The following is a 12,075-nucleotide window of genomic DNA, read 5'->3' as shown; positions in this document are numbered from 1 at the left end:
TGCTATCAATACGAGTTCCAGATCTCTGAATATTGAATCAACTTGTTTTGATGCCGTAGTTACCGTGGGGGTGGTAGACTTTCCAAAAGGTACTACAATGCATTTCTTAGTATTGAATTTTAAGCCACCAAGTGTTTATCCGTATTAGACCTTCCTGAAGGGTATTCTTATTTTTGGGGTGGGAGTGGGGTTCAGTGACTGCTTCCAGTTGGCAGTTATTTGGAAACTTTGTCAACCAAAGGCCTTTGACATTGGCTTTGATATTCGAGAAGTAGATACCAAAGAGGAAGAATGTTACAGACATAATCATTATGATTAGTGCCACAGGTAAGTTCTGACAGCTGTCTTGACTTCCAGGCTGACTTTCTTCCCAGAGATATCAGCACAACTCCTGTTATAAAAGAGGGGGGTCAGGTCTCGCAGTCTTTAGTTCTTTATTGCTTTAGTACAGTTTTGCTGTCTGCAGCCAAAAAAGGAATTGTTGGTGAGTTTGGTTCAGTTTAGGACCATCCTGAATTGATTAGGTAAATACCCTAATGAGTATTTATTTTTAATTTTGATAAGCTGTTACCTTTTGTGAATTTTTTGTTGTCCAGCAGTCACAACAGCAATGTGTCTCTCTCTGTCCACTCAACAAAAGGGTAATGCACGTACATTAAACCCAGATTCCCTTTAAACGTCTTCTTTTTGACTGGACCTTCCCATAACATGTCACCTTGTGTTTTCTGCTTTAGGCTTAAGAAAATAAATATCTCCATGTGTACCATGACAGAGAAAAAGTGCAGTTCTTTGCCAGCCAAGCCATCTTACCTGGCAACTCTCAACAGACATTTGTATCAGGTGGCCCTTGTAGGCCTTTTCAAGCCTAGCCAGTTTCCCTTGTCCTTAAGTTAACCTATCCCATCTGGTTAGAGATTGGCCTTTCTTGTCACATCGTCAATTTAATTGTGCATTACCCCTGATGGGAATAACTAGATTCATACCATAGATATTTGAGGGGACTCATGCATGGAATAAAGCATTTAGGAGCCACCTCTGTCCAGAGAGAAATCATGGGGTAGATTCCATTTCCTATAAATAGAGCCAAGTTGCGCTTGAATATGGACAAGGATGAACTATATTTTATGTGGATCGGGAGACTGTTCCAGAGCAGTTTTAACTTCTGCAACATAAAACTGCCTTTCCAAACTGCTCTGACGCTGCTGCTGTAGAGGTTTATATCTGTAAACCAAGTATTTCTGATGCCATTTGACTTGTTAATGTGCAGTAAATTCATCAATGTGAAGTTGTTAAATCTCGCCGTTTATTCTCACTGATGAGTTGCTCCGATACGGCCGATAGCAAAGCCCAAGGTTTGCCAGTAGCTCGAGACCAAGTCCCTTATCCCACAATGCACTGCTGGAATTACCTCAGATTTAGTTTGCCGTGGCAAGAGAGATCTCGGTGATCCAGTTAGCTCAGACCATTTTGATAAATCGCAAGTTTAAAAAAAATTCTCTTTTTGAGAGATTATTCATATTTAATGTGTGTGTGTGCGTGTGTTTCATGTAAAAAAAATAGTTTAAAGTAGGTTAGATTGTAGTGTTAGTGCCCTGTGTTTGCTTGTTTTTCTTGGTGTTGGGCTCTTTCTTAGCCCTATTTAGTTTGGTTTAACAATTTTTACTTGTTCTTACTATATTGTTTAGTATGGGCTTAGTTAGCCCTGTATTTAGCCTTTGCAGGTTAATTTTGTGGTGTGTCTCTTATAAAATGGATGAGAAAGTCTCACACCAAATTGGGGTTTAAGAAATGTCCAGATTGTGGACAGAAAATGTCCGTCACAGACTGACATGTCCAATGTGTTTACTGTCTGGGGGCTAAACACCTCCAAAACTCATGCAATATTTGCCACTCTTTTTCATCTGGGGTTCTCTCTCCTCTGCTCCAGTCAGCACCTTCAGTGCATTCCTTGAAGTCTTTCGTCAGCCTCTCTGGTATGGACATAGATCGGCTAGTGCAGAAGCTTCTAAGGGTACCAGGACTTGCTTAATTGTTGTCGGCCCCGACCACTTCGGAGCCTAAGACCATTGAACCGGATTTGACTTCTCCTCTGAGCTGTACTGGACTCTTGGAGCCGAAGCGGCCCGAACCGATGCTTGTCGAACCTTTGGAACAGAGACCCACACCAGTGTTATCGGTTCCATCTACTCGGACGTCCTCAGTGCTGACCGAGGATGCTAGGAGCTGACACTCTCCTGTCAGGTCCGGGGAGGATAGTCGGACCGATTTGTCTGTCGACTCTTCCTCTCGGGGCTTCGGCTCAGAAGAGCTCGGCAGACCCACACCAGTGTTATCGGTTCCATCTACTCGGACGTCCTCAGTGCTGACCGAGGATGCTAGGAGCTGACACTCTCCTGTCAGGTCCGGGGAGGATAGTCGGACCGATTTGTCTGTCGACTCTTCCTCTCGGGGCTTCGGCTCAGAAGAGCTCGGCTCCTACCTCTGGCTCGGAGCCCATGGTTTTGGTGCGGGAGGATCGAACGGTCCCTCCGGATCCGTCTACCCCTTCTCGTCTGAGTCATGGTGCTTTCGATGCCATGAGGAGAGTCCTGTCTCCTAAGACATCGGCACCAGTTCGGACTTCTTCTCCCCTCAAGTTCCTGTGTCCGCTTCTACGTCCACCGGTCCCCCTAAGTGTAGAGACCCCGAGCCTCAAGTGGCCCCACAGGGGCGTCCCCTGCTCTTCCGAGACCTTCCCAGATCTCCCCACTGAGGAGGTACCCAGGAAGAGACTGTTCAAGAGGAGGCACTTGGAACTCCCCACAGGAGTCTCTGACATCCGACACTGACTTGGATGAGTCAGAAGGGTCCCCTCGATCCCTCTTTCTGAGGATATCTCCTCTGCGGAGATATTAGTGATCCTTAGTCAGAGGGGCGATTGGCAGTCCAAAACCCCTACTGAGGATGAGTCAGTACTCTTGAAGGCTTTTGGGTCTCAACCTTCCACTTCTTGGGTGCCTCCGCCTTACGATGAGCTCATGGAGCTGATCTCTCGTAAGGCGTGGGAGTCACCAGAGACTATGGAACCTGTCCCTCTGAAGCTGAATAAGTTCATCTGTGCCGCGGTAGACAAAGCCTTTTTGACCAAAGGAGTGCCTGTTGATGCCATGGTGGTAGCTGCAGCCACCAAAAAAAGTGTCTGAAACATCCGCATCTATCCATGCTCCTAACAGAGATTCTAGGATCATGGATAGATGTGGGAAATGCATGTTTAGTTCAGTGAATTTTTCTCTGCGATCACTGAACTATTTAACCCATTTTGAGACTGCAAAGAGATCTCCTGAAAGAGCTAGGAGATGCTCTCCAGGGTACGGTAGCCGACAAGGTCGACACACGGCTCGCTACCCTAAACTCTGTTGTAAACTCGTCCATGCGTCTCATATCTTATGCAGCTGATGGTTCGAGTTGAGCCGCTAGTTCAGGCATTGCTCTGCAGCGACGAGCCTGGATGCGTCTGTTCCTTTGCGGAACACTTTAAGTCTTCTTTTTTCAACACCCCATTTGATGGCTCATCACTGTTTGGGCCTAAAATAAGGGGAACTTTAACCAGGTGTGAGCAGAAAGGCAAGACCCTATCTGCTGTTGGAGTCCGTTTTTCTACCCCTACTCGGCCCTACCCCAAGGGCCCTAGGGGAGGGAAAATGGTTCGGAAAAGCACAGGGAGCATTTCAGGACACACATGGAGAAACCCCCTCTAGAGGCAGAGGAGGGGGTTATAACGGAAGACGCCACCCGCACAGCAGAGGGGGTCCGCAGCAACAGGGTGACAGAGGCCAGTTCTCTGGTCAGCCTTACCAGCACTCCTAAAGGGGTGCCTGGCTGTAGAACCCTGGCTAAATATAACATCATGTACATGGGTCCAAAGCTTAATTTCCAGAGGATATTTAAGTAGAATCCCAGAAGTTCCACTCACTCTCTGGGAACAAGCAGTAGTAGAGGTCCAAATATTTCCAGAAAAAGTCATCCAACCAGTCCCAGCAGACCAAGTTGCATTCGGAACTTACTCAAGATTCTTTTTGGTACCAAAAAAAACAGGGGACTGGAGACATATCTTGGACCTCAGCAGACTTGACCAATTTGTAAAGAAAGAGAAGTTCCGAATGGTCATTCTTCCCTTCCTAGGGAAAGGCGATTGGATGTGCTCCATAGATCTCAAGGACGCGTACCATCACAAAAAGATGAACAGACGCTCCAGGGGTCACCTGCGTTTCCGGCTGTTAGCCAATCATTACCAGTTTCGAGCCCTGCCCTTTGGTCTCACTACAGCCCCCAGGGTGTTCACCAAATGCATGGCAGTGGTCACAGCTCACCTGAGGCATCTAGGATTCCAGGTGTTTCCATACCTAGACGATTGGCCTCTTGCTGCTACCACCAGGCTTCAATTGACTCGGGCAACACAATATACTCTGACACTCTGCCATCAATTAGGCATTACAATCAACTTCGAAAAGTCTGCCTTATTGCCATCGCAGCATACTGTTTTTATAGGAGCAGAGTTAGATACCTCAACCACCGCTCTACGTCTTCCAATCGAAAGAGTCTCACTTCTTCGCCAACACATCATCTCACTGGTGTCAAAGAACAAAGCTACAGCAGCAGAGGTCTTGAAGGTACTAGGTTTGATGGCAGCAATCCTGGCTGTACCACTCGCAAGGATGCATATGTGAATCCTTCAATGGCTCCTCTTCGCTCAGTGGACCTACCCAAAGCTACCAATGCACTACATGTTTCTCCTCACAGATTCTTGCAAGAGAGACCTTCAGTGGTGGTTGACGTCTCTTTGTTACAATCGGAAGACCCTTTGTTCTCCTCCCCCCATTAGCCACTGTGACTACGGATGCTTCCCTGATAGGGTGGGGGGGCATTTTCAGGGAAAGACTGCCCAAGTCACATGGACTGATCAAGAGTCACATCTGCATATCAATGTTCTGGAGTTGAGAGTGGTACTTGTGGCATTGCAGTACTTTCAGGACTCTCTTCCTCTAGGGACAGTTGCAATTCAGATGGACAACATGTCAGTGGTCAAAAACAAACAAGGCAGAACCAAGTCTTACTCCTTTTGCCGAGAAGCACTCTGGGTATGGCAGTGGGCTGTGTCATCCCAGCGTTTTCTTGATGGCAATGCACATCACGGTGAAATCCACTGTGATAGCGGACAAGCTAAGCAGGGCAATACTGTTGCCTCATGAGTGGTCTCTCAACCAACGTGTTGCAGATCTGATTTTCTGCAAATGGAGCCAGCCTTGCTGCGACCTCTTTGCCAGTCACATCAATACCAAATGCAGAAGCTACTTTGCTCTAATACCACCTCCGGGACATTCCCCGAGAGACGTACTCGTACACGATTGGCCTCCGGGTCTCCTACATGCATTCCCACCTATTCCATTGATGCCCAAGGTTTTACAGAAAGCAAAGTCGCTGGGAAGGACAGTTATCCTCATAGCTCCCTACTGGCCTCGATAGGTTTGGCTCCCCTTCCTTCACCATCATCTACTGGAGGATCCATGGATCCTGGACCCAGTTCCGGACCTTCTGACACGCCCATCAGGGGACCTCCATCCTTCGCTGCAGTTCCTAAAACTGACTGCTTGGCTAATCCACTTCCCTTAATTGCCAGGCTTCATTCTCTCTCAGATGATACAAGACATGTTCTTTTGTCTTCTCACAAGCCATCCACTAGGAAACTACCGCAGTAAGTGTAACAGGTTCTCAATTTGGGCCAATATACAGAAAATCTACCCTTTCTGAGCTCCTCTATTGTCCATTTTAGAATTTTTGACTATTTTTTAAAGAAGGAGCAGCAGCTGCCACACTTGGAGTCCAGTTAGCCGCCATATCAAATTTCCACCTTGGATCTGATGGGTTGAATGTTATGAGCCATAAGTTATATAAGGCTTTTCTTAAAGGTGCCTTTCACATGAGATGACCTGTCAAAATTCCTTATTCTCCCTGGAATTTGAATTTTATGCTGTCTCAAATTATTCTCCCTCCTTTCGAACCAGCGTCTTCTTGTGATCTCAAATATTTGTCCTGGAAGACTATATTTCTGGTAGCCATTACTTCTGCTTGCAGTGTCAGAACTTCAAGCATTATCTGTTAGGCCTCCTTACATGTTTTTCCATGCTGATAGAGTAGGTTCATACGAGGCTATCTGCCCTAGAGCATTTATAAGCCTAGCCAGAGTGTGTTTGGCTTTCGCCACCCATTTTATATGAATTTTGCTATGCCCTTTTTCGTGGTTAGTATACTGTGCCTCTGTCTAACAGTGACACAGAAGTGATACCCGGGGTAAACCTACCATCTCCCATCCACTCATCAAAATTCCTCTTGAAGAGAGTCATTGAGGGACTCTGCCTAACCTGGACTGAGATTTTATTCCAGAGTGAAGGGATCCTCTGGGTTATGAATCTGTCCCTCCAGCATGTCCTATTTATTTCAGTGCTGAGGGTTCAAGTCTCTCGAGCGCGTAGCTCGATGGGATTTGGATTTTCTGAGGTGCAGCATGTCCATTAAATCCAATTTGGACATGGCTTTATACGTCAGACACAGATAGCCTCTGAGCAGGCGGTATGCTACTGAGTAGAGCTGGAGTTTCTTTAACTGGGCAGCATATGGCGTCTGTTTGAGCCCTTTGATCCTCTTGGTGAGGTACTTTTGGGGTCTTTCCAGTTGCTGCAGGTGTCTGGTAAGGTACATCCCAAAAGGGGCATTGTACTCGATTATGGGCCTGATGAGGGATGAGTAAAGAGGCCCGATGACCTCCCCTGATCTCTAGATGTGAATCCCTTCATGATTAGGTGGGCTATATCAAATGTTTTTCTAACCACTTTGGCCACGTGGTTGTCAAATGAGAGATTGCTATCAACTTGGGTCCCTAATTACTATTTCCGTTCTTAATGGATTACCACCTATGTGGTAATTTGTAGGCACTTTGTTTTTGCCAAAGAGGATGACTATACAATTTTTGGCGTTTAGCTTGAGGCCATGGCTTTGGCACCAGTTGTCTGTTTCTATGAGGCCCTTTTGTAGGATGCTTGTGTCGGCTGGAGAGTTGATTATGGCGCCCAGTTTGCAATCATCTGCGAACTTGGTCAGCCACAGTCCTTCCGTGTTAGCCTGTACCTCTGAGAAATATATACCGAACAAGAGAGGTCCCAGGACTGAGCCTTGTGGGACGCCACTTGTAACTGGTTTGGAGTCTGACATGGCTCCAGCAATTCTAACCATGTGGGTTCTGTCCTTGAAGCCAGTTTGCAACCCATCTAGTGACATAGGGGTTTATATTTAAGCTGGTGAGCTCATCTATAATGCCCGAGTGGGGTATTGTATCGAAGGCTTTTGCAAGGTCCAGGTAGGCTGTGTGGACCACCTTCCCCTTGTTAATGGCCTTGGTGACCGTTTCAAAGAAATCAACCAGGTTTGAGGCAGATCTGCCCTTAAAGCCGAACTGGGTAGGATCCAGTGTCTGTAGGTCCCCAATATCTTTATTTATGAGGTCCATGATGATCCTTTCCATAGCTTTGCAGACCAAGCTAGTCAGGCTTATGGGGCGATTAGTTTCCAGGATCCGTTGAGGCACCACCTTTGTGGAGAGGGACCACTGTTGCTGTACGCCACTCTTTGGGTACATATCCTGTAGTAAGGCTGAGATTGAACAGTAGTTTTATGTTTGGGTTTAGTTCTTCTTGGAGTTCATGTAGGACACAGCCTGGGACACTGTCTGGTCCCATTGATGCTGTGTTTTTTTTGCTTTGGAGAGGGCGGCTCTTACCTGAGCATCTGAGATCAGGGGGGCAGCACTCTGCTGGGATAGATATTTGCCCTTTTGGAGGGGGGGGGGGTTGCGCGGAACCTGTCAGCTAGGATGTTGGCAATGTCTGTGGGTTCGGTGTATTTTTGTTGTTTGGACTAATTCTGAGCATATCTGGGAATTCCCACCCAGGTTCCTAACATAACTAAAGAAAGCCTTGTGATTATCCTTGGTGTCCTGTGCAATTTTTCTCTCGAAGCTGGACTTGGATGATTTTATGAGTGCCCGTAGTCTTTTGCTAATACTGATCAGAGATGCCTTCCCTTTTTGGGATTTTGCTCTCTCATGTAGTAGCTTCCTCCTTCTATTGTATAGTTTGTTTATGGCTGGGGTCCACCACACAGGATGCCTAACTTTGGAGGATTGGGTCTTGATTTTATTTGGGATTGCATGATCCATGCATTCCTGAAGGTGTTCATAGAATGCATTTATAAAGGATTTTGCGGTCTGGGCCTTATATTCCACAGGCCTGGGGGCTTTGAAGGATTCCACCTCGGTTTTGAGGAGTGTGAAATTTGCTTTAGAGAAGTTTTTCACTGTGGTTTTGTGGGCAGGGGCTGGTCGGGATGTGAATATCTAGTGAGATTAGTTTATGGTCTGATCTTACCGGTGAGGGATACACTTCTGGTCTGGAGCATAGAGTCCCCATGTTGGTGATGAATCTTGCCCAGCAAGAAAATGCTAAATGCAAGACTGTAGTAATTTTGACTGCCCCAACATCCCTAGGCCTGAAAGCTATCCGTTTTACTGATGATTGGCTGTTGGTATTTTCTTGATGGACCAGTTGAGTGCTGGTTCCCAAGGAGTCTTGACTTTGTACATTTTGTCATCACATCAGTGAACAGAGAGGTCTAAGGAGCATTAGAGAGAACAGCTAAAATCGAGCATCCCTTTATGTGGGAGACTTTGATGCCTGAAGGTCAGATGTCTTGTGCATTCCTTGCCCCCATCAAGAAGACAGCTGCAAGAGAAGTACTTGGATCCAGTTCCACTTGGACTGCATTTCAGTAGTGGCAGAAGGGCTGCTCCATAATTTTTTTTTTCTGATGCTGAAAACCTGCAGGATAACTTAACCATGCCGCAAACTTTTGGCATTGCTCTTCTTGTAGAGAGAGAGATTCTTAACTGGAGGAGGAGGATGTTGCTAATGAATATCAAATGTCCAACCCCTTGGTTTGTGATATGAACATTGAGGATACCCTGTCGTTTAAGCCCCCACCAGAAGCTGTCTAATTTGTAGAGAGATTCATTTTTATTTATCTTTTGAACTGCTTATTCCAAGTATGCTGGGTGGCCCCTCTTTAGTAGAAATATCACCAAGGCTCTCCTCTGAAGTGGAAATTTGGCCAGGGCATCGAGGAACATTCCCCTAATCTTGGTAATCTGGGAAGGCTTTTTTTCCTGTCCAGGTATGGAGGCAGCCTGGAGGAAAACATGGCTGGTTAAGCTTTGGCTGAAAATGAAGTGAAAGTTGCTGAAAATGATGTTGAAATGGTAGAATTGCTACCAGAAATTTTTTCTGATGCTGTGGATGCAGAAAAAAAGGTGGCATTGGAGGAAAAGGAGATTGTAGCTGTAACAGAGATGGATTCAGAGGAGATTGTTTGAAGGAGAGAGAGTTATCTCTGAGAAATGCATAATTACAGCCCTCCAATCGGGGAGGGGGTTGCGGGATGATTATTTGGAAGAAATGGTGAGCCAGAAAGTCCGGCAGCAATTTCATGGAGTGACATCTTGGAGAAAATAGAATAAGAAAAAGGAGAAGAGACTGTGCCAGAAGAAGTTCGAGACAAATATTCACAAACTGTGGGGAAAGGAGCAAAAAAAGTATACAGTACGTGTGAGCAGAAAAAAAAAAGTTTGGACAGGTATGATGTTTGGGGCTCTCTTTTTTTCATAGCACCTCTGGGTGTCAAAGCAAAAGCGGTAAGAGCATTCATTTTAATTGAGAGACTTTTTGTGACTTGGTATTTGAGACTGGGCAGCCATGGAAATTTTTTTGGAGCGCATATCCACAGAAGGAAAATATTTATCCATAAACAGCATATGTGGTGCAAGCATTTTACAGACAAAAAAAATAATGATCCAGTTTAGAACTGAAGTTGAAGCAAAAGAACAGAACATTTAACTATATGCAAAGAAATAATGGACACTACAAAAATGTATGATGAAAGAGGACTGTGGAGTGGAAAATGATGTTATGCACGTACCTAGTAGTATTAATGCTCATGGTGATGGGGGTTTGTGAAATACAGGGGTCAACCATAAACTTATTTTTGTGGAAAAGATAATTTAATCAATGGATGTGATTAAAAATGTTTTTATATGGTAAAACAGGTTATAATGCAAATAAATAGGATTTAAAAGTGCAAAAAATGTGAATACTGGTCATTCATGGCTAGAATGTGAAATGAATGTGCAAGAAAATGAAGTTATACAGGATAGAGAGATTAGAATGTGTTATACACGAAAATGTACAAAAAGATGCAATTGATAGAGCGTTATACATGAAGTTAAAGAAAGTAACAAGGAAGAAGAAACAGAAGAGACAAGTGAGGAAGAAGCTGATTGGCACCAGTAAAAAAAGTTGATAGGGAAAAGTTAAAGAATAAGAAAATTCAAAAACATAATTCTTGGAGAATAAGAAAGAAAAGGGGATAAGCATTTTATTATACTAACTGTTCTTAAAAGCTGAAAATAGCTTTAAATGTTAGCAGTATGAAAAAAAACTTAAGAGAATAGGTATATTACAATGGTGTGCTGCAGTAGATGCACATATTTCAGAAGATATCCGATTTAACAGAGGAAGAAAGAACACAAACTGGAAAACCTTGGAATGGTGCAGTAGTTTGGAACATGGGGAAATAAACCTGCATGGGCATATGTATATTATGTCAAGAACACATTAAAATATTCAAATGAACGAGTGGAAATAGGATGAATTACGGTAATAGACATGAGATGAAATAAATATGTATAGAATTATAGCTTTATATGCATGTGTAGCAAATGTTTAAACTTTTTTTTTTTTTTAATATTCTTGAATATGTTTGTGTAAATACTAAGACTACTATCTTGGTTAGAACTATCCCACCAACTCATTCTCACGCAACTCTCTACTGCCCACCAAATGTACTATAAACCCGATAAAACAACAGCTGTACAAGGCCTCCTCAATCTCCATATAAGTACCCGTTCACTAAGATCCACTAATAAAGCTCTAATTGAAGTAACTAAGTAAAAATAACTCCGGTTACTCTCTCTACTCGTACTACATTGCTAGACTGTGGAATGCCTTACCACTTGAAATTAGAACTATAACTAGCTTAAACTTCAAACATCACATTAAAGCCCACCTCACCAATTCCAGGACTTGTACATGTACTGGGCATGGGTAGCCCAAGCCATGGAACTAGCTGATTTTAAAATTTTAATTGCATATGTAATGAGCATTGAATTTTAAGCCATACTACTATCTGTGTTTTTTTTTTCATCCTCTCACTGTTAATATCTGCCAGGCTTTAAGTCTTCCATTTGCTATGCTACCTGTATACAAGACTAAGTATTGTAATTGCACTCTTTATTGTATGCAGTGTCACTACCTGCTACTGTTGTAAGAACTGTCTTCTAGAAGCATTGTTATACAAGATTATTGGTCTCGTCTCCCACTTGACCAATTTATTCTGTTCTTGTCTTTACCGTTATGAATGCCTGTTAGTATTTTTTCTTTATTGTATTATACAATTTTCTTTCTACTAACAAAATGGTTTACTAACAATGGAGCTTTTCTCCCCAGGCCTCCACTGAAAAAGGGTTTTATGTCCAATTGAACTCTCCCGGTAAACAAATGTAAAATAAATAAATATGGACATTATAGTGGTGGGTGGATTTAATTGTAATTAAAGGAAAAATAAGAGCAATTGTGATGTTAAAATGGCTAAGGAATTTATGAGACATTAAGTATATGGGAGAATAACTACTGGACCTATAAAAGGAATAAAATTAGGACAGAAATAGATTTTTTTTTTATATCTGATAGTGTAAAAGTTATAAAAAAGGGAATTAAGTATATTGGATTTTCAGATCATGTGACTATATGGGTTAAAATACAGGAAAATGATGAATATATAAGAATAGGAAAAGGAATAAAGAATTAATGAAAATGAATTAGATTTAGAAGAGAAGAAAGAACTTCTGGAATTATGGAAAAGTCCTATGACTAAGAG

At 43.5% G+C, this 12,075-nt stretch overlaps 1 protein-coding gene across 1 annotated transcript in view; it reads left to right on the top strand.

Moving 5' to 3' along the window:
- Positions 1 to 12,075, top strand: part of LOC122787847 (calcium homeostasis endoplasmic reticulum protein-like) — a 177,385-nt gene that overhangs the window by 29,214 nt on the left and 136,096 nt on the right. The window lies entirely within an intron of this gene.

The sequence above is a fragment of the Protopterus annectens genome, chromosome 13.part0 (assembly GCF_019279795.1).
Source record: "Protopterus annectens isolate FY-2018-M chromosome 13.part0, PAN1.0, whole genome shotgun sequence".
Classification (NCBI taxonomy): Eukaryota; Metazoa; Chordata; order Ceratodontiformes; family Protopteridae; genus Protopterus; species Protopterus annectens.
Note: the sequence above shows the minus strand (reverse complement) of the source record. Positions and strands in the feature narration are given on the sequence as shown.